The 26,385-nt window shown below is 37.5% G+C and overlaps 1 long non-coding RNA gene across 3 annotated transcripts in view; it reads left to right on the top strand.

Annotated features, from left to right (window-relative positions):
• Positions 1–26,385, top strand: part of LOC137637564 (uncharacterized) — a 128,853-nt gene that overhangs the window by 23,888 nt on the left and 78,580 nt on the right. For 2 of the 3 annotated variants that reach the window (XR_011043706.1, XR_011043705.1), the window contains exons 1-2: positions 3,033–3,187; positions 20,162–20,230. This is a non-coding gene — a long non-coding RNA (uncharacterized lncRNA). Of the gene's footprint in view, positions 1–3,032; positions 3,188–20,161; positions 20,231–26,385 lie in introns of those variants that run through there. The other variant, XR_011043707.1, reaches the window with a different exon arrangement.

Below are 26,385 nucleotides of genomic sequence, written 5' to 3'. Positions count from 1 at the left end.
GCATCTTGCTTTTCAAACTAGGGTTGTACCTTAGAAAGTAACAACAACAACAACAACAATAATAATAATAATAATAATAATAATAATAATAATAAATTCCCCCTTACCTCCGTTCCTGCTCCCTTTATTCCATCTTGATGTCCAACCAATTTTGAACAGAACAGTACCATCAAGGATATTAATTGCGTAAGGTAAATATTATAGAGAAATGAGGTTAGGTGTTGCTTATAAAGAGCATTCTTAATACTGAATATGTTGGGCGGAGAATTTTTCTATATTTTGTTTGAAATTTTGTCATTTCCATTATTTTGGTTAAGGCTGTTATAGGGAGAGAATAAGTTATTAATATTATTATTATTAAGCTACAACCCTGGTTGGAAAAGCAGGATGCTATGGTAAGCAGCTCTTCTAGGAGAAGGACACTCCAAAATCAAACCATTGCCTGGCCCTCCCTGGTCTTAACTTTGGTGGAAAGGCGGCTTGGACACCGATCATGATATATGATCTAGGGTAGTGCCATAGCCTCTGTACCATGGTCTTCCACTGCCTTGGGTTAGAGTTCTTTTGCTTGAGGGTACACTCGGGCACACTATTCTATCTTATTTGTCTGTTAAAGTTTTTATAGTTTATATAGGCGGTATTTATTTTAATGATTTACTCGTAGAATGTTTTATTTTTCCTTGTTTCCTTTCCTCACTGGGCTATTTTCCGTGTTGGAGCCCCTGGGCTTGTAGTATCCTGCTTTTCCCACTAGGGTCATAGCTTAGCAATTAATAATAATAATAATAATGATAATAATAATAATAATAATAATATAAGCCCAATGGTTTCAACAGGGGAAGATATCCCAGTAAGGAAAGGCCCAATGGCTCCCTCCAACAGGGGAAAATTTCCCAGTAAGGAAAGGAAATAGAAAACTGTATTAGTAATTAATGATTGATATGAAATATTTTAATATCAGTAAAAACCTTAAAATAGATCTGTCATATATATATATATTATATTATATATATATATATATATATATATATATATATATATACTGTATATACATACATACTTATATATATATATATATATATATATATATATATATATATATATATATATATAAACTTTGAAGGGAAAATTATGTCAGCCTTTTCAACAAAAACATTCGCTGTAAGTTAAAACTTGCAAAATTCCAAAATTCCAAGTGCATGATTATAAAGAGCATTCCACAGCCTGTTCATAGCTGGAATAAAACTTCCAGAATAAGTGAATAGTATTGTGACCCTTCTAAACCTCAATTACATTATTTACATTAAATGTTACTGGTTTTCTGGGGCATCTCTCTCTCTCTCTCTCTCTCTCTCTCTCTCTCTCTCTCTCTCTCTCTCTCTCTCTCTCTTTATTATATTCATTCCAAGGCAATCAGCATTTCACATCATATATTGCTTTTTTATTGTCAAGTCCACACTATCGAAGCACTAGGGTTGCAGCTTGGCTAGTAATGATAATAACTAGAGGGACACTCAGTAGAGCGCAGACCTCCGCTACAGCAGCTTATTTCTCGACCTTTTGCTTGACCTTAACCTTTGACATTAACATGTATTAATTGGCGTGGATTTTTATACACTCATAGGAGGACACTCCAAAATCAAACCACTGTTCTCTAATCTTGGGTAGCGCCATAGCCTCTGTACCATGGTCATCCACTGTCTTGGGTTAGAGTTCTCTGGCTTGAGGGTACACTCGTGCACACCGTTCTATCTTCTTTCTCTACCTCTTGTTTTGTTAATTTTTTTATAGTCTATATAGGAGATATTTATTTTAATGTTACTGTTTTTATTATCTTATTTGTCCTTGTTTCCTTTCCTCACTGGGCTATTCTCCCTGTTGGAGCCCCTGGGCGTATAGCATCCTGCTTTTCCAACTAGGGTTGCAGTTTAGCAAATAACAATGATGATGATAATAATGAAGTCTGTGATAATGGTGTCCAAACTTAAGGCTCATTACATGAATTGGACATTGTACATTTTGTTAAACTCTGACCTTGGCCATACAAAATTTAATAATTTCCAGCTTTTTACGTAACAGTTAATCCCTGAAAGTTTCATTACTGAACGTTTTAAATTGTGGCCAGGAAGCTGTTCACAAACCTCAGACACTCATACACAAACAGGTGGTAAAACATAACCTCCTTCCAACTTCGCTGGCGTAGGTAATAAATACTCTCTAAGTCAGGTATCGAATTAAATTGTATATATGTATTGTTCAAGGTAAGTTGACTATTCCTAGAACCTATATATTAATACCGAAAAGTAGATTAATTTATAAATTAATGTTCTTAAATAAGTGGGTAATGATATTTCCTTCCTTTCCTCACTGTGCTATTTTCCCTGTTGGAGCTCTTATTGGGCTTATAGCATCCTGCCTTTCCAACTAGCGTTGTAGCTTAGGTAATAATAATAATAATAATAATAATAATAATATTAATAATGACGGCAACAACTTGCAACTATGTTTATGGTTTCAAGTTTGTACTGCGTAATATTTTCCCACAGCTGTCTCTGAGGTGAATGCCTCCCCGGGTCCAACGCTGAAACATATAACTCGTAAAGCTAACAGATTTTGTGGTGTAACAAAGATTTACAGAACACAGAGAGAGAGAGAGAGAGAGAGAGAGAGAGAGAGAGAGAGAGAGAGAGAGAGAGAGAAGCATTGAATTTCAAATATCACATTTGAACAAAAAATCGAAGCTTTGTGAAATGCGAGTCAAACTTAATGAAAAAAAAATCTACTTGGCCACGCACACTTTCGAAAATCGATCGCTAAGCATTTAATTTTGATTAGTTTTAGTTTATAATGCGAATCACTTTAATATCGGTAAACCCCTAACATATGTCAAAGTGGTTTTTTGTTTGTTTTAAGTTTTTTATCGTTCAAAAATAGTTTATTTGTATTTTAACAAACTGGCAACTTATTCCTTCTCGGCCAGTCTCTCTGACTCTGAGCCTTGTAAGTTGTGTTGTGACTTGTGACTCGTTAGTTGTGACTTGTGACTCGGTTGTGAAGGGTTGAGCAACAGAGCTGGGTGTTATACTGCCCACGTGGCTTCCTGCAACTACTTCTGGTGTTTAGCAAGAGCCCGTGGCTGGCCTGAAGATCCATGCAGTCTATAAGCAAGCCAGGAAACATGGCAAAGGTAAGAGAGTGACTCTGGAATTAAACTACAAAGTCGTAAAAACCTAAATATAATATTGCGCAGTTCCAAAGGGTCCCAGTGGATGTGTGTTTTGAATAGGAAGTCAATGCATCTATTTCACTGTCATTTTTATTGTATATCGTTGTTAAGGATTAAAGTAAGCTTATATGAACGTTGTCGATATCATTTAAAACTTGTATGTCTTGATAAAGACGTCAAATCATTTCATTTCGATGTACTACTGACGAAATTTTACTGGACGTCATTTTCAATTTTAATTAGTAATGACTTGTTATCAACTCTAGTGAAAATATTAGATTATTTAGTCTTCTCGTGTAGTAGGTTGAATTCGTTTTTCAGAATATCTCTCTCTCTCTCTCTCTCTCTCTCTCTCTCTCTCTCTCTCTCTCTCTCCTCTCTCTCTCTCTCTCTCTCTCTCTCTACTTATGCGTAATCACTATAATAACCAATCTTGCGTAGTGAAGTCTATCCCTTCAAGAGGAACGCAATTTGCCTTAATGTCTTCAAATAATGTGTTTTTACGTACATCAAAAGTATTAAATGATAATCTTACAGATCTCATGTTGCGTTCGTATGTTGGTGTCTTTCTTGATACCCTTTTTTTTCTGTTTTAATCATTTACATATTACTATTGAGTGTCAAAATAATACCATTGTTTCATTATTTCCAGTTAATTGTGTTAAACATTTCTCTGTTATTTCCTATAATTCATTTCTTGCTTTCTGTTTAACTCCCCCCCCCCTCTCTCTCTCTCTCTCTCTCTCTCTCTCTCTCTCTCTCTCTCTCTCTCTCTCTGTCAGGAAGGCATTACCAAGGGTGGGGGAGGGTAATTAGGGGGAATACACGATCAGTACTTGTATCGTCTCATATTCAAATCTTGAAGTATTTCACCCAAAGTGTAACACTTTACTGCATTCTTCCATTGCGTTGTTTTTGCTCAATTATATTAAATGTAATAAAGTTTTTAGCGGTGATATTTCATCACATTTCAAGGTTTGTCTTATAAATATTGTTTCTTGGAGTTTACAGTAACTTATGCAACTTGATGCTGCTGCAATAAAGTTTAATTAGGTAGTGACAGCGTTCGGTAAGAATGGTACTAATTTATAAGATCATAACTTGTAGGCCTATGTAAGAATATAAATTAATATTTTGGTGAAACATGTTTTGAATGATATTTTTATAGGTATCAGACACGCATTTTCGAAGTTTATATGTTCACCTCCACCAACGAATTAGGAAGGAGGTTATGTTTTTGCCCCTGTTTGTCTGCTTGTTTGTGAACAGCTTCCTGGCCACGATTTTAATCGTAGAGTGATGAAACTTGCAGGGATTAACTGTTATGTAGGAAGCTGGAAGTTATTAAATTTTGGGAGGTAGAGATCAAATGTCAAGGTCACGGTCAAGCTTAATGTCCAATTCACCTAATCAGCCATAAGTCTGGACATCGTAGTCACGGAGACTTCAAACATGGTTCATATTTGAGTGTATGAAAATCCACGCCAATTAATACATGTTAAGGTCGATAAATAAGCTGCCGCGGCGGAGGTCTGCACTCGTAGTGCCCCTCTAGTTGATTTTTATTTTTTTCTTGTTTGGTGCTATTCATTCTTAGGATAATTGAACTTGCAGGTGGTGTTGGAGAGCGTGGTCTATAAGGAAATGGAGTAAGAATGTACTCTTCATTTTATTGTTCTTTCCTTCGTTTTTCTTTGAAGTGTCTACTGCTGCTCCTGCTAGAGATACGAGGGTGGGGTTAAATGATGAGGAAATGCTATAATTCTTTAAAGTATTCTTGTAGATGGCACAGCAGATGGTAGAACCAGAAGGATAAATTTTGTCACCATAGTTTGTACTTAAACTTGTCACTTCCATTTACGCATTTCATATTTCCTTTCGAAATTCCAATGTATATAAAACTCTCTCTCTCTCTCTCCTCTCTCTCTCTCTCTCTCTCTCTCTCTCTCTCTCTCTCTCTCTCTCTCTCTCTCTCTGCAATTGTCTTGTCTTCCTCGTGTTTGGCGTTACTGTCAGTATATATGTTGGGTTTCCATAATGAAATGGTGAGAAGTTTGAGTTTTTAATTGTTATATATATATGTATAATCATGGTATATTAATCTCGTGTTAGCTTTTTGCATAAAAGTATCTCGCATTTTATAGCAAAAAAATTATATATTTTAGCTTTACGTATAGTTTTAACCCATAAGAAGATGAAAGGCAAACAAAGTATTGGGAGTATAAGACACACACCTGATTTCAACTGTGTAGATACTGTTTCGTGATAAGATTCTTTTTCTATCTATGAATTAAATGAGGAGATTTTAGGCTGATCATTTGCGTCAAAGGTACATTTACTGAAGCATTGATTTTCTTATATACTTTTATTGACTTGGGGAAAGGGATTGTATATCGTGATGGTAAGAAAAGTTGTACTAGTCAGGGCCATCCATACTAGGTTGGTTTGCTGTGAACGATCATCACTATCACCAATCCATTTTGGACAGTCCTTTAATGAATGGCTAAATCCCAGATATGAGTAAGGATATATCTGAGGCCTATGTCCTGCAGTGGAGTAGAAGTGGGTTGACATAATAGTTCTCGTGACCCCACATGCTTCAGCCATACTGTTATTACCTCCGCCAACAAAGTTGGAAGGAGGTTATGTTTTTACCTAATGTTTGTGCGTTTGTAATTTGAGTTTTTTGTGAACAGTTGCTTGGCCACAATTTTAATCGTAGATTAATGAAACTTACAGCGATTAATTGATGTAAAATCTGGAAATGATTAAAATTTCGAAGGTCGAGGTCATGGCCAAGCAAAATGTCTGAGTGCCCCTCTAGGTTTAGCTGTATTATTGCGCTCTCTCTCTCTCTCTCTCTCTCTCTCTCTCTCCTCTCTCTCTCCTCTCTCTCTCTCTCTCTCTCTCGTATTTGCTACATAATGGCTTAATTTCTTATATATATACTTTTCAAAGAATGAGTTTGGTTACGTAGAGCTTAAAGTTACTTTGCTGTTCTTCAACTTCTGTGACGGGGGGGGGGGGGGGGGGGGGCACATAGGGTTGTAAGGTTAGCTCGAGGTTCGTGGTTAGGTTAATAAGGTTGTTTATATTTCGCAAAACTCTCTCTCTCTCTCTCTCTCTCTCTCTCTCTCTCTCTCTCTCTCTCTCTCTCTCTCTCTCTCTCTCTCAAACGTACTCGTATCGTCTCATACGTTGCATTTCAGACTGAAGGCAAGAGTGGGAATTATTGCGTAATACGGTACTGGTGTTGTCCACAATTTTGGGGTTCGGTCGTTAAGTATTCTACGTATATAATATACACACACACACACACAGAGAGAGAGAGAGAGAGAGAGAGAGAGAGAGAGAGAGAGAGAGAGAGAGAGAGAGAGAGAGAGAGAGAGTCCAAACTAATAAATGGTTTTGTTTCGTCACAATTGTGATTGTACCTTGGCTTCACAGATTTGCTGAAGATTGTTGGAACTACGTTTAAACTTTAGCGGAGTTGGTAGAGACGGAGAATATCTCTTAATTTAGTTAGCTATCGTATCCATGTTGGTCTCTTTATTGTCTCTTAGTGTTATTCCCCTCATTATTCTTTCCATAGCTCTTTGAGTTGTAACTATCATATGTTCTAACGCTATAGTTAGGATCCGAATTTCTGGTACATAAGTTAACCTCAGGATATTACACGTTATTAATAAAAACATTTATTGTTACTTGACAGGTTGATATTAGATTTTCAATTTCAGTAGACCATTATTTTAACAGTAACTACGTGTTTGGTTAGGCCTAATCTATTTGTTACGTACATATGTAATGCGTTTCTTAATTCTCTTGCCTATTATATATATATATATATATATATATATATATATATATATATATATATATATATATATATATATATATATATATATATATATATATATATATATATATATATATATATATATATATATATATATATATATATATATATATATGTGTGTGTGTGTGTGTGTGTGTATGTAGTTTTAAGTAATGTATTTTGGTTTTGTTTTTAATCTCGGTTTAGTTGAATAATTGAAACCCACTAAAGCAATTGTAACGTAATATATCGATTTATTCTTTCCGAAATTTCCATTCCCTTTTTACCTCCGCTAACGAAGTTGGAAGGAGATTATGTTTTCGCCCCTGTTCATGTGTGTTTGTCTGTTTGTTTGTGAACAACTTCCTGTCCACAATTTTACTCAGAGTAGTGAAACTTTCACGGATTAATTGTCATGTTGATACGTGGAACTGATTCAGTTTTGGAAGTCCTAGGTCAAAGGTCAAGGTCGAGGAAAAGGTTGACCGAAGTAAGCTGCTTTAGCGGAGGTCTGCACTCTGAGTATTTTTCCAGTTTAATATGATTTTTTTACCCAGTTCAATTTTGTATCTTAGATGGTTATTTTACGAATTCAGGAACACGAAGACTCCCCCCCCTCTCTCTCTCTCTCTCTCTCTCTCTCTCTCTCTCTCTCTCTCTCTCTCTCTCTCTCTCTCTCTCTCTCTCTCTAAGGCCTATATTAGATTTTGCCAGTCGTCTCTATCTCGAGCTTTCAATTCAATACTTCTCCATTCATCTACTTCACGCTTCATAGTCCTCAGCCATGTAGGCCTGGATCTTCCAACTCTTATAGTGCCTTGTGGAGTCCAGTTTAAACGTTTGGTGAACTAATCTCGCTTTGGGAGTGGGAGGAGCATGCCCACACCATCTCCATCTACCCCTCACCATGAACTCATCCACATATGGCACTCGAGTAATCTCTCTTATAGTTTCATTTCTAATCCTGTCCTGCCATTCAACTCCCAATATCCTTCTGAGGGCTTTGTTCTCAAATCAAAATCACTTAAATAATGTTTTGTTGTCATACCATGACTAGTGTCGTTAGAGTAACACCGATCTCACCAAACTGATATAGCCTAACTTTTATATGTAATTGTAGGTGATTTGATTTCAAGTTTAACGCAACCTAGTCATTGTCTGATTTGCTTTTTTTTCAATCTTTAAACTCGAATTCTAAAGACCCTGTATTGGAGATCTTAGTTCCTAAATACTTAAATGATTCTACCTCAATAATCCTTTCTCCTTCTAATATTTCATCTTCCATTGCATATTCTATTCTCATCATCTCTGTCTTTCTTCTGTTTATCATCGTGAGCCCAACCTAATATATATATATATATATTATATATATATATTATATATATATATATATATATATATATATATATATATATATATATATATATATATATATATATATATGTGTGTGTGTGTGTTCGTTTAATCAAATGTCTACTAGTTCGATTCCCTCTACCATAATTTTCAACTACGTTACTCAGAAGGTAGTTATTTTGATAGAGAGAGAGAGAGAGAGAGAGAGAGAGAGAGAGAGAGAGAGAGAGAGAGAGAGAGAGAGAGAGAGAGTGAGAGAGAGAGAGAGAGAGAGAGAGAGAGTGAGTGAGTGAGTGAGTGAGTGAGAGTGTGTGTGTTTGGTGTATCTCCTTCTCAGCCGTTGCTAAATTCAAAACTTCAAATATCTGACCAGAAGTGTAACACTGCATTCTTCCCTTGCTTTTCTCTTCCCTCATTTCTATTCGCCGTTATTGTAAAAGCTACAATACTTAGAAAAAGGGAAAATAATCGTTATTTAATTCAGTTTTTATTGGCTGGGTTAGTCTTAATTCTCCTGGTCGAAACATAGGTATTCTACTGCTCGGTAGCCCGAGTGTGAACATAGATAGGTATCATTTTCGGTCACTTTTGGGGTTGGGGAAGACTTGAACGTATTAAGGACTGTTTTACTAACGTGACTAATTTCCAGCTAAATATAATTAGGATAAGGGTGGTCTTGTCTTCCTGAAAGTAGTCTCTTATTGGTACACTTTAGCTCAAGGCATTCTGCCTTTCTAATTATTATTATTATTAATATTATTATTATTATTATTATTATTATTATTATTATTATTATTATTACTTGCTAAGCTACAACCCTAGTTTAACAGGATGCTATAAGCCAGGGAAAATAGCCCAGTGAGGAAAGGATAAAAGGTAAAATAAATATTTTAAGAACAATGACATTAAAATGAACATCTATATAAATTATAAACTTTAACAAAAGAGGAGGAGCAATTTGATAAGTGTGCTCGAGTGTACCCTCAAGCAAGAGAATTCTAACCCAAGACAGTGGAAGACCATGGTACAGAGGCTGTGGCACTACCCATGACTAGAGAACAATGGTTGAATTTGGAGTGTCCTTCTCCTAGAAGAGCTGCTTACCATAGCTAAAGAGTCTCTTCTACCATTACCAGGAGGGAAGTGGCCACTGAACAATTACAGTGCAGTAGGTAACCCCTAGAGTGAAGAAGAATTGTTTGGTAATCTCAGTGTTGTCAGGTGTATGAGGGCAGAGGAGAATATGTTAACAATATGCCAGACTATCCAGTATATGTGTAGGCAAAGGGAAAATGAACCGTAACCAGAGAGAAGGGTCCAATGTAGTACTGTCTGGCCAGTCAAAAGACGCCATAATTCTATTTTTTGTAGTACTTCCTAAAACTAACTAATAATAATTTCTTGTTAAGAGCCATTGTTGTTGTGTTTACTGTTGGTCAATGGATAGTGTATTGCAATACCAGGTATGCAGTTAATTCTTATATTCAGGCCTTCTTCATCATGGGGCTCAATACTACACAGTACTCTAGAAGTTTTATTCCAGCTGTGACCAAGGTGTGGAATGAACTTCCTAGTTGGGTAGTTGAATCGGTAGAACTTCAAAAGTTCAATCTTGCAGCAAATATTTTTATGTTGAACAGGCTGACATAAGTCTATTTATAGTTTATATATGAAAGGTCTGTTTGAATGTTGTTACGTGTTCTTGAAAGATTTTATTTTAATTGTTCGTTACTTCTCATACAGTTTATTTCCTTATTTCCTTTCCTCAAAGGTTTATGTTTTCCCTGTTGGAGCCTTTTGGGCTTATAGCATCCTGCTTTTCCAACTAGGGTTGTAGCTTAGCTAATAATAGTAATAATAATAATAATAATAATAATAATTGTTCATTACTTCTCATACAGTTTATTTCCGTATTTCCTTTCCTCACAGGTCTATGTTTTCCCTGTTGGAGCCCCTAGGCTTATAGCATTTTGCTTTTCCAACAAGGGTTGTAGCTTAGCTAATAATGATGATAATAATAATAATTGGTTCCTTCTCATACATCTTCCTTATTTCCTTTCCTCACAGGTCTATTTTTTCCCTGGTCCTTGCTCCAGTGGAGAATGGCCCTCCCTGGTCCTCTGGCTCCAGTGGGGAAATGGCCCTCCCTGGTCCTCTGGCTCCAGTGGGGAAATGGCCCTCCCTGGTCCTCTGGCTCCAGTGGGGAAATGGCCCTCCCTGGTCCTCTGGCTCCAGTGGGGAAATGGCCCTCCCTGGTCCTCTGGCTCCAGTGGGGAAATGGCCCTCCCTGGTCCTCTGGCTCCAGTGGGGAAATGGCCCTCCCTGGTCCTCTGGCTCCAGTGGGGAAATGGCCCTCCCTGGTCCTCTGGCTCCAGTGGGGAAATGGCCCTCCCTGGTCCTCTGGCTCCAGTGGGGAAATGGCCCTCCCTGGTCCTCTGGCTCCAGTGGGGAAATGGCCCTCCCTGGTCCTCTGGCTCCAGTGGGGAAATGGCCCTCCCTGGTCCTCTGGCTCCAGTGGGGAAATGGCCCTCCCTGGTCCTCTGGCTCCAGTGGGGAAATGGCCCTCCCTGGTCCTCTGGCTCCAGTGGGGAAATGGCCCTCCCTGGTCCTCTGGCTCCAGTGGGGAATGGCCCTCCCTGGTCCCTGCTATTCCTGAGTAGATAGTTTCTTACTGGTAAGTGGATTTGCTGCGTGAGTTTCTAAATTTACCATTCTATATTTTTTCTGGTAGTTTTTTATATTAGGAATTTTAATACTTTCTATCATGCCAAGTAAATTGCCTTAAATTGTGTATTAAACTTAAGAAAATTTCTAAGGTGCAGCGAAGCTGTATTTTGTTGAATATTGGTAAACCTTACAAGCAGTGAAATTTAACTTGTTAATCAGTATTTTCTTTGTCTAACGGGTGTTAAATATATAGTCATAAGGTATTGTTGTAATTTACAAGAACCTGACTTAATTTGTTAAATTGTTAATGTAGTTAAAGGACGATATTTCTTTGGCTTAGATGTAAAGCTTATGATTGAAAAGTTTCTTTTTAAATATAAAACTTACCCGCTGGTTATATAAGAATGGCTAGTCTCTAGACGCCCGGCAGAAAATTCAAAATCTCGCGGCTATCGCAGATATGCCAGGTTTACACTAGCGCCCTCGCGGTACTTGGGTAGAACTATACCAAACCCTTCAGATCTTCTCTGCTGCCATTGCTGGCTGGAACTATTGGAAATTCTCTCGGTACTTACTGGTTTGGACGGTTATTTGGTGATGTACTCGGTTTTTTGAGTTTGGGCTTTCGCTTAATTTGATTTAATTTTCATTTTTTCTTGAAAATCTTTTTGTTTGAGGTTATTTTCCTCACCATCTCTGGGTGTTGGTCACGTGTGATATGGTGGTTCTCTTGGGCATTGTTTTGCTTGGTGGGGCAGTGCCACTGTTCCTTTGGTGGTTGTAACCTCACCATCCCTGGGGTGTTGGTCATTTGGAATATGGTGGTTCTCTTGGCCATTGTCCTGCTTGGTGGGGCAGGGCCACTGTTCCTTTTGGTGTGTGTAACCTCACCATCCCTGGGTGTTGGTCAGGTGGGATACGGTGGTCTCTGGGGCATTGTCCTGCTTGGTGGGGCAGGGCCACTGTTCCTCTTGGTGTCTGTAACCTCACCATCCCTGGGTGTTGGTCACGTGGGATACGGTGGGTCTCTTGGGCATTGTCCTGCTTGGTGGGGCAGGGCCACTGTTTCTTTTGGTGTCTGTAACCTCACCATCCCTGGGTGTTGGTCACTTGGAATATGGTGGGTCTCTGGGGCATTGTCCTGCTTGGTAGGGCAGGTCAGGTGGGATATGGGTGGGTCTCTGGGGCATTGTCCTGCTTGGTGGGGCAGGGCCACTGTTCCTTTTGGTGTCTGTAGCCTCACCATCCCTGGGTGTGGGTTACGTGGGATAATGTGGGTCTCTTGGGCATTGTTCTGCTTGGTAGGGCAGTGCCACCGTTCCTTTGGTCGCTGTAACCTCACCATCCCTGGGTGTTGATCTTGTGTAACATCGCCAGTCTCCTGGGCATTGTTCTGCTTGATAGGGCAGTGTCACTGTTCCTTTGGTCGCTGTAACCTCACCATCCTTGTGAGCTAAGGATGGGGATGGGGGGTGGAATTTGAGAGCCTGTAGGTGTATCTGTTGAGTCACCAGTAGCCATTGCCTGTCCTTCCTTGGTCCTACCTTGAGCGTTGATCATATGTAATATTGTCATTCTCTAGGGTATTGTCCATTGCCTCTGCCATTCATGAGTAGTCCTTAAACCTTTAGTTATTTTGTATATCACATTACTTAGCTGGTGTTTATTGTCAAATGGAAATTATCGAAACTCTTAAAGAACAAAAAAGTCTTCAAGTTCTTCTTGAACGAAGTATCTCTCATTAATCAACTCGTAAGGTTTGTTCAGCTTTGTGCAGTTTATATATTTAATGTGTTATTTCAGGAACATTTCCCCCACTCACTTTAACATCAGGCTTGAATTTGCAATATATTTTTGACAAGATTTGTTTATTAAAGTATTTACAAGGCACGGACTAATAATAAACACCAAATGTTTATTTAGTGTTTTTTATTACATGAAGTGTGAAGAGGAGGGTGTAAGAAATAACAATCTCGTGTTGACGAAAAGAAAGGAAATAAATTCGTTTGGAAATTATATAAATCCTGTTTAATGTTTACTCTCTCTCTCTCTCTCTCTCTCTCTCTCTCTCTCTCTCTCTCTCTCTCTCTCTCTCTCTCTCTCTCTCTCTCTCTCTCTCTCTCTCTCTCTCTCTCGTGGTTTTTTGTTTTGAATGGGAATACCTTAATATGGTGAAACGGATTGTGTATCTCATACTAAATTGGTTTACTGTTAGCGATCAGACAAAAACATTCCACCATTACCCATGACTCAAACTATTATATATTTCCTCATATCCATATGACAATAATAATTGTAATTTTATAATAGCTGTATCTGCTTGATCAAAACTGTAAGTGGTTTTACTTTTTCTTATTCTCTTAGAATATGGAGGTGTATTGAAAATATCTTCCTTATTCTGGTTATTCGATCTGTGTTGTGGATATAACTTGAGAAACCATTCTTCGTCTCCATATGACAATCAGCTGTTTAGCACGTACCCACCTCGTTGCCACATGTACACGATATCGTATGGTAGGTGAAGGTTTAGTGAATGATATTAAGGAAAAGTGGCAACAGGCACCTGCCATATGTACGATAATATTTGACTGTAGCCCAAATACATTATACAATTGTCCTTGTTTGATGTAGATGCGTAAATTGTACTTCATAAATTCATAATACTTATTGTTGTCGACCGTGTTGAGTCCCAGAATGAAAAGAAATTGAAATTATTCCGTCAAAACTGAAATTATTCCGTCAAAATCGTAGGCTATCTGCATGACGAAAGGAAGTCAGCATTTTCGTTATATAAGCGGTAAGGCTAAATATTCTGTGTAATTATACCTTCGTCCCTGTCTATAACTTTATCATATCATCATATATGTTTTATATAGAGGCGGAAATGAGTCAAATCGGGTTAAATACTTCAAATTATTCTGTTTGCTCCAGTTAATGGCGGTATCTGGCAACCTAATGAATCGGGGAAGGGGAGGATGGTGTGGTGGTAGGACACGTCACGGGTTTCGACGTCTACCTTCGTTAATATGACAACGAAATGTCATTATTTTTATGGAATGTATCTAATTACATTTCCAGATCAATTTTATCAGTTTAGTTATCCGTACAGGTAGGCCTAATAGACTCATTGTTCATTATTTACGCCAATATCAACCGAACCAACTTACATTTGTTCTGGCGATCTACTCTGCATTTCAAAGGAATATTTTAGCTTAAATAAATATATTTTCTTTATTGTTTCCAATCTAAAATCAGTATATCAACAGCAGAAATTCATTTGAGTAGTCATAGTCACAAATCTTTCATCATGCACGTATTTTCTTGGCCGAATAACTAACCTAACCTAACATAACCAATGGGGGTAACACCGAATGGTAGGCCCAGACGGTCATTGTAACATATTGCGGTTTTTACTTATCAGGAAAAACGTTTAATGGTTACTAAATATGTCGTGTGGTTTATTCCCAAAAAGAGTTGGAAAACTTCCCAGATTATTTAAGTAAGGTTAGGGCCATACCAGGTCTCTCTCTCTCTCTCTCTCTCTCTCTCTCTCTCTCTCTCTCTCTCTCATGTATATATATATATATATATATATATATATATATATATATATATATATATATATATATATACAGTATATATATATATATATATATATATATATATATATATATATATATATATATATATATATATTTATATTTACATATATATTTATATATAATATATATATATATATATATATATAGATAGATATATTGTATGTGTATGTATGCAGTACATATACTGTATACTTTGTGGGAATTTTGTATTTTATATATATATATATATATATATATATATATATATATATATATATATATATATATATATATATATATATATATATGTATATATATAAATATGTATGTATATATATAATTTTTGTTGTTGTATATGTTTACAGTACGTATATGTGTTTGTACTAGAACTGCAAACTAAATAAAAAGCAGAAGGTATTGTCAGAATTTGTGGAAAAAGGGGCAGAGGAGGATCTATACCTTTTACAGGTTCAGGCAGAGAGAATACTATACAGGATCTAATTGTTTAAAGGCCACTCATGAATGGCAGAGGCAAAGGATAGTGACATTGCATGTCTATGCAGGCATCCCCCTGTGCCGGTGTGTTAATTGTGGCCTCCGGTGCAATGAAAGGCAAATGCTCTGAAGGGGAAGAAGTGCTCTAGGCCTTTGTTGGGGATGTCCTAGGGACCCCAAGTGTTCTTTGCTTCCCTGAGGAAGCTGAACAGATTGCTTTTGTGACTGTGCTTTGTTATTGACGGACTAACTTGAGTTTTTCTGTTAGGCCCTCTATGACTGCTTTGAGGGGTTTGGATGGCAAGTCTGCCTCTCCCCCAGTAACCCCTGTGTAGCAGATGTGGAGGTTGTGGTGGTACCCATGGTTTTAAGATATTCAGGGCCTGATAAGTCTGGTTAGGTAAAGGTAAAAGTAAGTCCTAAGTTGAAATGTTTGACTCCCAGTCCCTGGTGTGACCCTAATCACTTTTCAAGTACCAGCCCTCCCCTCTCCTCCCCGTGTCCATTTCCCTAACCTTGTGCCAGGGGTTACAGGTCTATGTCCTCCCCCAGTGTGCCTTCCCCCTTCCCCATGTTCAGTGCACCCCAGTTTTGTGGTTCTTGCCGGAGCAATCCATGTAATTTTCAATCATGATTATTGACAATGCTGGTGGTAGTATCTGCAAAACATAATGGTAGTTAAGAACTGACACTAGAGTAAATATGATTAATGATAGATTAATTTGACTTGATATTAGACAATGGTATACATAGGTCATGAGTAAGTATACATAAAGATAGGTTATAATTTTGATGTTATCCTTTGAATCATTAAGAGGATATAAAACATTGGTTTGCGGGCCAGAAATGTATACTGTACTGCGCATGGATAACCGTACTCACGTGATATACACGCTCCAGTCATAAAATATGGAGAGCTGGATATATCTATTAATGGATTTGGTATGATCCTTGATACCGTAATACTAATTTTACATAGTTCACTTTACCTGCCTAATGATTTACGTGGGCAGTAGGTGAGAGATGAGCAAGAGTGAAGCTTGGCTTGGACTTCATAACTTCATCTCCCCCAAAGCTTTTAATAGCAGTTACGAACTTAGTTACTCCATTGACCCAGTCATTGCACACGTGCCAACATGGTTTCCTGGTTATGCAATGAGTGTGTGAGGCAGGTGGTGGGCAGGGTAATGTAGGAATCCCATTGCACCCAGGTGACAAATCACTGGCTAAGGGTAGTACCAACGCATGGACCTCTATGGGGGTAGCTTCATTGGCATTTGGTTGGTTGATGGCACGCTCAAGGGTGATGTTTTACCTGTGAGGGGATAATTAGAGGTGCGTTAACAGAAGTCCTTTGTGTAGGGGTGGGCCCAGTTATGATACTGTAATGTTAATTAATAGAGGGATGAAGGCATGGAGGTTTCTTCGGTTCTGCGTAGTTATCCTACCAGAGCCATCAATCCTGATGTAGTACTTGTCACAAAAAAATCTTGACCAGTAGTTTGTGGCCTTGTCACCACTATCAAATTATTACAGCCATGATCCCATCTCAACCACCCCACACGTCTTTGACTAGAATAGAGTGAAGAGTATCGTCAGCCGCACATGGCGCCCGGCAGTGGGATTTCTATGGTAACCAACCATGGTGTAATAGAGCCCAGTTTCTTTTATTATTTTCTTGTCGTAGAAAACGGTACTAGAAATATAACCCTTTTTAAATAACTCGGGTTTGTTTAACTAGGAAAAATACAAATTGTTTTTGAAATAGGTACTTTTGTATTCAGGTATCTAACTGCCATTATCATTTCCTTCTGTTGTGTCGTTTTTACGTGAATACAAACCTTCATAATTTGTTGGTTTACTCTTGATTTATTTAATCATGACCAAAATTGAAAAGTTGTGGGATTCTGGTAAGATTGTATAGTAACCAACTATCCAGCCACACTGGAGAGGAGCGGCTGTGTTGGTGACAGAGCTTTACTTATATCCTGGTTGTCTGTGTAGGAGATATGTTGACTGTGCTTTATCTAGTGCTCTACTTTATGCTTTTTCCTTTTGCTTTGTCTGAGTGATCCGTGCTTTTCAGAGTTTTCAGAGATGGCTGTGTACAAAAATAAGTCGTGCTTTTTGAAGTACTGATGGGATTGATATTGCTTTGCTTATGGGACACACTGAACTCGAAATCACACTGGCTTTGGCCGTTGTCCACCCAGATCATGAAACAGTACAGGTATTCTTAGTTTCAGATTTTGACAATCTTAACAGCTCCCCATCTCTTATGAGGGTGCTCAGTAAGGGAGGCCAGATTTTTCTTTCAGATATTGTCAATCGAGGGGATTTTTAAGATTTACAGATACTGTCTCTGATAAGAATGTTCAAAATCTCGCCAAAGGTACCACCTCGAATACTTATTCGAGTGGCAGTAGATAAACCTCTCTCTTCCGTAACAGAATCAGCGTTGCTGAAACGATTCTATTATTCGCCATTATGAGCTCGATTGATTGATTATGAGCTATCTGGCATCCTGACGATACGAGCGTGAATCGAGTCTGGCTTTCCAGTATGGAAAAAGCACCAAACTTAAATCTACTTAGAGAGAAACTAATTAGTTCTCCTATGAAAACCTCTTCCCTTTTATTTATCAGATGAATTATGGACGTTCTATGTGCCGGCCTCTCCTCATTTCAAATTACAGGTTAGTTCCCTCTTTCCCAAGGTGAGTGCACATTTTGGTCCGTAGATACATAAAGGAAGAATAATAAAAATCACTACACTCATGCCTTCCTAGCGCATGCTAACTAAACGCACCACCATTCACACGCATAAACAGTGTAAAACGCTAAGAAATTGCATCGCCATGACCACGTGGGAGACGAGTAGACAACATGCCACCATTTCACTCAAGTTGTGTAGATTGGGAGGCTAGATAAACACTTATGCCTGCTAAACAGAGTAAATTAGCAATGAAATCTGTCCTGTTTTGCCACAAAAAACATGATTTTCCTCATTTTAGGAGCTGTGGCCTGGAGGACTTTATGGTGAAAAGGTGGCCGATGCATATCCACTTTTTCTTGTGTAGATATTGCTACACTATAAAAATCAGCCCTCCCAGAGGAGGAGGTCAGGCTCTTTTTATTATTCAACCCCTGGGTGTAAGTATTCTCGATGGGATACACTTGACAGATCGTATTCTTCACAGGTTTTGAGGTTGGAAGAGACAAAACCATCCCTGCCTCCTCCAACTGATTTTGACCGATGATCCTTCAGGGTTCACCACAGTACTTTTCAGGTTTTTTCTCCTCAATTTTCAGATACAGTGCTACCTCCTGGTATGAAAATTTTATGAGGCTAAACGAGATGCGAAGATTTTTCCATCTTATTGCAAAAATATTTTCCCTATACAAAACGAGGTACCAGTACGATTTTCGCCTGAGACTAATTTTAAAATTTGCACGCCGCCAAACTGTAAGCTCGCCACCATTCTTCCATTGGTTATCTCTCTACTCTGATGCTAGTTACTGCCATATGATCCTGCCCTCCTATTGGATAGCATCTATCCCATCATGCATCTACACATCGGCGTTCCTCGACCATTTCGTTTCAGTAGCGCTATCATTCACATTGAATTCGTGCTGGTGATTTTGCTTTCATGCTTATAGTTACTGTATCGTGTAGCATTGAAGAAACATTTATGTAGGTAAGGGACCTTTCTCATACGTCATTTAATTCTTAAAATAAGTTTGTAACATATTACAATTGATATAACTGTTACTCAGATCATGTAATCCTTCACTTGGGACTGACTTCTAGGCCTTGGCTATCTTGAGAAGTATTTTTCGTTATCTGGGTTAAGGGTTAAACAGACAAATGCCTGTTACAGGGGACTTTCTTTCACCTCAGGAAGACTCCCCATATAAATAGTGAAGGTTTGTATTTGCATAGGAACAAAGCATAAATCTTCAAGATTTTTCCTGCCTATATAAACTCAAGCCATTGATTTAATTCGCCTCCTTCCCCTGCAAGTCTTATTTCTCTTCCTCTTGTTATTTGAAATTTTTATAGTTTTTATGTGAAGGATCTAATTTAATGGTGTTACTGTTCTTGAGATATTTCATTTTGTTGGTTTATTCTTCTCTTGTAGATTGTTTACATCCTGGTTTCATCTCCTCACCGGTCCGTTCTTCCCCGTTAGAGCCCTAGGGTTTATAGCATCCTGCTTTTCCACCTAAGGTTATAGCCTAGCTTGTAATTATAATAGTAGTAATAAGTGAAGCTATGTTGTTCACTCGGTCGCTCCTCTCCAGCTTTGATGGGATAGTTGGTAACCATACAGTGTTAACCAGAATCCTTCAATGTTTTAATTCAGGTCGTAACTAAATAAATCGGGTGTAAACCCATATAGAGGATTCAGGTTAGTTTAATTAACATTACCAGTTAATTATTTGCAATTTACTTATGGCTGAAAGTTATAAGACTACTAATTTGTTTTCATTTTTTCAGATTGAATGGAGAAAGAGGGAGAAAGATAGAGAATGCTGCGAGAGTGTTTCGAGGCTGACATAAAATCAGTCTCTATTTATATACAGTATTTATTAATGTTATCAATTAAATATTTTCCCTGTTGGAACAATCAGGCTTATAGCATCCTGATTTTCCAATTAGGTTTGTAGCTTAGTAATAATAATAATAATAATAATATCATCATCCATATATATATGTATATGTGTATGATGATGATAATAATAATAATAATAATAATAATAATAATAATAATAATGATAATATTAACAATAATTATGGTAATGATAGAAATAATAATAATAATAATAATACCCTCCATAAATATTTTGATTCTCTCTCTCTCTCTCTCTCTCTCTCTCTCTCTCTCTCTCTCTCTCTCTCTCTCTCTCTCTCTCTCTCTCTCTCATATTTGTTTTTGTATTTAATGGCCAAATCTAGCTTAGCTAAATGTATAAAAATGCTCATTTATTTATTTTTTTCCAGATTTGTCATAGCTGCCAAAAAACTCAAGAAGATGAAATAATGAAAGACGAAAATACCTGAAAGCTTCAGGTAAGTCAACTAAATTTGTTCAGTTCTCTCCAGGCTTTTCCTTTCCTCCTCCTGTTAACACCAGGTTCAATGAACCTCTATTTCTACACATCTCTGTATTTAATAGACACCAACATTAATCTCAAAAGCTTCTAATGCATCTGCCACCGACTTAATTAGGCGATATAATCTTTCTCTTTCCTTACGGTATACTTCTCTCTTTAGCTTATTGTGGAAACCTTTTGTGAGAGCTTTTCTTGCAGGACATTTTTAGCATTTTTACATCCATCTCTTATTTATCATTACTTCTCCATTTCTGATTTCCCTCAATCATTTCGCTAAGCAAAATATCATCTCCTTTCCCTCTACTTGGTTGATGGCCTTCCCCCTCCTATTGGAGCTATCACTGTTAGCTGTAAGCAGTACCATAGGGTCTCTGCAGACTACTTGGCCATGCAACTTTTACATTAATAACCTCGCCTCTCTCTTGCAATGATTTACACTTTCTCAATCTACCAACGGCACTCCTTTCCACACCTTGGTACTCACTCGACCATCTTCATTCAAATAAAATTCCCCACAAATATTACCATTCATTGTTAATTTCGTCATATTCAGCTCTTGGATGTACAAAATATTTTTCTAATTCTTTTCCTCGACCACACACAAATTATCCTCCTCCATCATCAACCTTGCAAATATGATATTTTCCCCTTACTTTGTTTGTAAATTTAGTAGTGGTATATTGAAAATGCCTATCATATTCACTTCACCTGTACATGCCTTGAATTAAAGTACATTCCTTAACTCATGTGCATACCTAACCAGTATCAATCCTATCAACTCATTCGATACCAATTCACATCAATTTCACACATGCTTCACATTCACTCCAAACACACAGGATGAGTTACTCAGATGAACTCTTACTAATTTTCCTAATATCTTATTTTACCTAATCAATCCCTCCTACATACATGTGTAACATGCCCATCTGCACCATATTCAGTAAACTTGCCACATTGCTCTTTGCATGATGCCCATCCTAACCACAACTACGATTCACTCGTAAGATTACACCAACATCCAGTTTCTATATACTCAGTTTACTACATCGATAATATTTGACCACAATCCTCCTCCTCTTTCACCAGCCAATAAGGTGTTTTTTTCACCACACCTGAAACATGCATATAATGCCAATCTACAATAATTCTTCTCTGTTCTACTTTCCAGGATTCATAACACTTCTCAAGGCTACATGAACTTAACCTACCTTCCTTAACCCTAAAACTTTCCTCCCCTTCTATCAACTACTCCCTTCTGAAATTGCTATATCCTGGTCATTGAAACCCAATCTCAGTTGTATAATCCATTCTGGCCTGGTGGTGTATTTATATGTCCTTTACTCACTATTCAAGATGAACTCAATGTTAGGCCAGTAAAAGAACACCACGACTCGCCTCTAATTACAACAGAAATAGAACCAGTGTCATTTGTTGAATAAAGGCTCCTTATAACATACTTACACCCAAGAATAGTCAGATTGGAACCTAGTGAAGTAACAGAAAGAAGTTTGTGCTCCTTCAAATCATCATGACTTAAGAATAATCAAGATAATCCAAAACGAAGAACTCTTTTACACATTTTCATGGTTAATTTTTCAAGTAAAAGTGTTGAAAATGAGTTAACTCTTACACCCCCCCCCACACTTTCTGCACATACATACTTCCACAATAAAGTTGTTTATTACAGAGTAAAATAAAACTCGTAATCCCAAGTGCTTTCTTTCACCATGTCTGCTCAGTCATCCTTAATGTCATCACAAACCTAAATAATAGTACTGTCAATACAGGAGTTAAGTCAAATAGTTTTTTCTTCATGCCATATTTTTTACTTGCTCCACAGAACAAACGGTAGTCCTTATATGAGAATGATATTCTGTAGCAAAGAGTAAGAACTATCACTGCTTGAAGAACAACATCGTTTGAGCTGTTTAGTTTTACTCATGAAAAAAAAATATTCTCCCATTCTCTGTGAAAATCACTCAGTTTCACGACAATACTGAATTCACATTAAAGAATTACTTTTGCTATGCCCTCACAACCTTTATCACCCAGTGTGGTTAGTGCTTCCTCTGTCAGGTTCGTATTACAAAATTTGTTATCTACCATGATGACCCTGACAAGAAATGGTTGAATATTAGTATAGGCCTAAAGAAAGTCTTTATTGGGAAATATTCGCCTAGTAACAAATGTCATACATACTGCACAGACATCCTAGCCTTAGAATCCAATACCTGGACATGCCATATCATACACACTTCTTATACCAGTTGCATAGCACATATAATGCTAGTTAAGGCCTGCCTGGAAAACATAGCTTAGAACATCAAATATGTCTTGAGAACTTCATGTGAAGTGTTGCTGTACGTTGTTCGTCTGGTCGTGAAATCTTAAAAGTTCAACCCTTAAAAAAAGACATAATTCCACTGAAAAGATTTTGTTGAACTTTTTGTATACTGTGGAGGGTACCCTACTGAACAAACTGCAAAAATTTTGGTTTCTGTTGCAATTGGTGGTGAGTTATGGGGAAATATGTCTGCTGTGTTTCATGTTCAATGCCTGTTTTTATATCTGATTTCATTCTCTCAAGAGACTTTATATTCTTTTGCTGTTTGTTTCCTCTTCAGCTATATTGATTGTGTGGCTTCTCTCTAACACTTGTACTTACACCCCTCTACCTTTCTTCCAAAAAAGCCATCATTTTATTTCCTAATGATACCTGTAGTCTCAAGCCATCTTATATTATCCTTCTCCTCTTTTAGATATGCTTCAGTGTTCCGATTCATATCTCTTAGACCTAGATAATTGTCCTTATAAATTACTGTGACTTCTTTGTTTCCTGTAAAAAAATTCGTACTGTTTCCAATCTCATTTGTGATTGTCTTTGCTTGTCTTCGTCTAGTTTTACAAACTTACTTGTACCTACCTTTGCCTTGCATTGATCTTTCACTATCGTTTCCCTTCTTTCTCATCTGCTTTTATGTTTCTCTTTCAATGCCTGCAAGCTCTCTAATCTCTTGTGTCTTAATGTCTTTGTCTTTCTAGCCTTATGTTTGCCTGTTGGCCCAGCATGGACATGTTCAATGTACAGTATTTACATCCTCCACTTGTCTCTTTAAATGTTCTGTTGTTCTTTCATCATTTTCTACCCTTTTCATTGATTTATTCCAGCCTTTATCTATATCTTTTATACTGTAGTCTTATAAGCCCTATAAGCCCTTTGACTCATTTGTTTCAATTCCCAAGAGGAAATCCCATTTACTTTGGGCTCCATATCCTGTTTTGCTGTAACATCAACTCCTTGTATTATAATTTTGTCCTTTCTTTTTCACATTCATCTTTCAGTTCTTGAGTTATTTTGTAGCTTATAATCACTCATTCCATAATACTCTATTTGAATTGTAACTCTGGTCTCACTTGTAATTCCAGTTCCTACCTTTAAGCTTACAGAGTTTTTATAAACACCTGGTTCATTATTAATATGCTGTTGGTTGCTAATGTCAGCTGCTTACTGGTTAATTTTGGGTAGTTTTTTCTTTATGTATTGTATTGCAATTGATTTTCTTACTATATTTTTCATATTTTTGTACACCTATATTCCCATTTTCATTCTTTCTAGGAGATTGGTGTTGACACCATTCTTTTGAGTCTCTCTCCTAACCATCCTCTCCTCTTAAAGAACCTAAATTTCTCTTGACCGGAAAAACACTTGTCTCTACTTTTTAATTAATAATTTTTCATTTTTGTCCAGCAATCTGGATTTCTTCTCTCTAATGTCAGCCAATACTAATTTATCGAAAGCATTAGTCACATTCTTTAGGAGACTTCTTGGTTACTATGTACCAAAATCTAACACACTTCTACTTATACTTTATTCACAGTTTTACAATATCTGACACACTTCTACTTATACTTTATTCACAGTTTTACCTAGAATATTAACCTAAGGGTGGAACTTGCCCTCTATTTTTACAATAATTCTATGCCGGTAAATACTAACCTAACCTAACATATGTTCCATTGAAAACTGTGTTTTTTACTTGATCAAAACTAGAAAAAGCCCTGATATTTACCATACCTAACCTCTCTATTAATTTCACCAATCCTCTTTTCCGTTAACATGCCACTAAATGTCTTGCTTATCCACAAACAAAAACACCTCACATTTGAATATAAATATACCATGGGAAGACACTAACACTTTGGACTGAAACAATCATAACATATAACACGATACTATATTTTCATCTTACAGTAATATCGTAGGGTTGTTTACTTCCCTTATAGAAAGTCTCATTCCATTGGTGAATAAGGATATTTCACAATTTTGTTTCCCTCCTGATAGTTTTATTCGACTGGCCAATACAATACACAACAGTCACCCAAACAAATCGTAATATTTTCTTCGCCAAAAAAAAACTGTCATTTTCATTTCAACTCGCCTTCCTATTCATACCTTCGGTTTTACTTATAATAGTTGATAAATGCTTATCGTCCTCACTATTACTGTAATTAGACTTCTTTCATCCTAACTCTGTTAAACACTTTGACAATCTTTCTATCTTACAGTCTACAGCTTTTCAATTACTAGGACACCACCAGGTCTGGTGTTTAAAAACAATTGGGTTGTAGAAGGGAAGTCATATAGGCCACCATCCTTTTCATTCACAGTACCTGCAAAAGAAGACAGAATTGTGAGGGGTAGTAGGTTGGCCAGGGCACCAGCCAACAGGTTAAGATACTACCGCTAGAGTGTAATGGGGTCCTATGACCGGCCAGACAGTACTACACTGGATCCTTCTGGGTACAATATACTCACCCTTTACCTACACATACATGGAATAGTTGTCCTATTCGTTACAGATTCTCCTGTCCTCATATACCTGACAACACTTGAGATTACCAAACAATTCTTCTTCCCCCAAGGGGTTAACTACTGTACTGTAATTGTTCAGTGGTTACATTCCTCTTGGTAAGGGTAGAAGTGACTTTTAGCTATATTAAGCAGCTCTTCAAAGAGATGGGCACTCCAAAATCAAACCATTGTTCTTTATTCCTGAGCAGTGCCATAGTCTCTGTACCATACTCTTTTTTTTTTTTTTTACGGGAATGATCACGGAATGAAATAATATTAATTTCACTAGTGTTGTAATTGCTTGTCCTAATAATCTACATACTAGGACCACTCTCTTCATGGATGCCAGAAACGTGCAAAAAAAAAAAGTTCAAAATCTGCTCTTTTTCGCGGGAATGTTCACGGAATGAAATATTAAATTCACTAGTTTTGTAAATGCTTGTCCCAACAATCTACATACTAGGACCACTCTGGCCATGGATGTCAGAAACGTGCGAGAAAAATGGACAACTAACCCAAAATTCCTATCCTAACCTGACCTACAAGCCATGTCCTTACCTTCCTCGTGAACTAACCGGGCGGCTAACCCCCCCTACGACCCCCCAAACACTGTCGCTAACATAAACCCCACAAACCCAACCTAACCGAACCTAGTAGTTCCCAGGTCACTACCCCTACCCGGGGGCAAGCCCCCGGACCCCCTTCGTAAGTCTCTCTCTTACACAAAAAAAAGTTATGGGCAGCACTCAAAATTATATCTTAACCACATTGTCATAATAAAAAAGTACTCAGGCTTACCTTAACATTCGATGTCGCAACATCAATTGTACACTTCTCACATGGACCCCTAAAATCCTCTAAGAGGCCTTCTCGAAATAAATAATGAAAGAATTCGGGGTAACTCGAGTAAAATCACGTAGGTGTATATACCTTAGAGTCTTGATCGAATCAATTTGATCAATATGAGTGATAAACTCAACAATATCGCTCAAAAAGTAAGTGTACGAAACACGTCTACCCATTACGGCGGTTAGAGTTGGAAAGGGTCGACTCCAGGTCAATCTCGGGTCATGTGGGGGGGATTAAAAATTTGAAATCATGCGGCCAACGAAAGGTTTAGTTCGGTTGCTATGTTTGACACTGGCTTTATCTACCGAAATATCTTGACTAGATGTTGGCTAGCCTAACCTTTGGTTGTATATAAAACAAAATAGTATTCTGCCTAATTTTAGGACGTGTCCCAACGAATTAACAAT

The sequence above is a fragment of the Palaemon carinicauda genome, unplaced genomic scaffold (assembly GCF_036898095.1).
Source record: "Palaemon carinicauda isolate YSFRI2023 unplaced genomic scaffold, ASM3689809v2 scaffold85, whole genome shotgun sequence".
Classification (NCBI taxonomy): domain Eukaryota; kingdom Metazoa; phylum Arthropoda; class Malacostraca; order Decapoda; family Palaemonidae; genus Palaemon; species Palaemon carinicauda.
The sequence above is the reverse complement of the archived record's forward strand: the minus strand, read 5'-3'. Positions and strand labels throughout refer to the sequence as shown.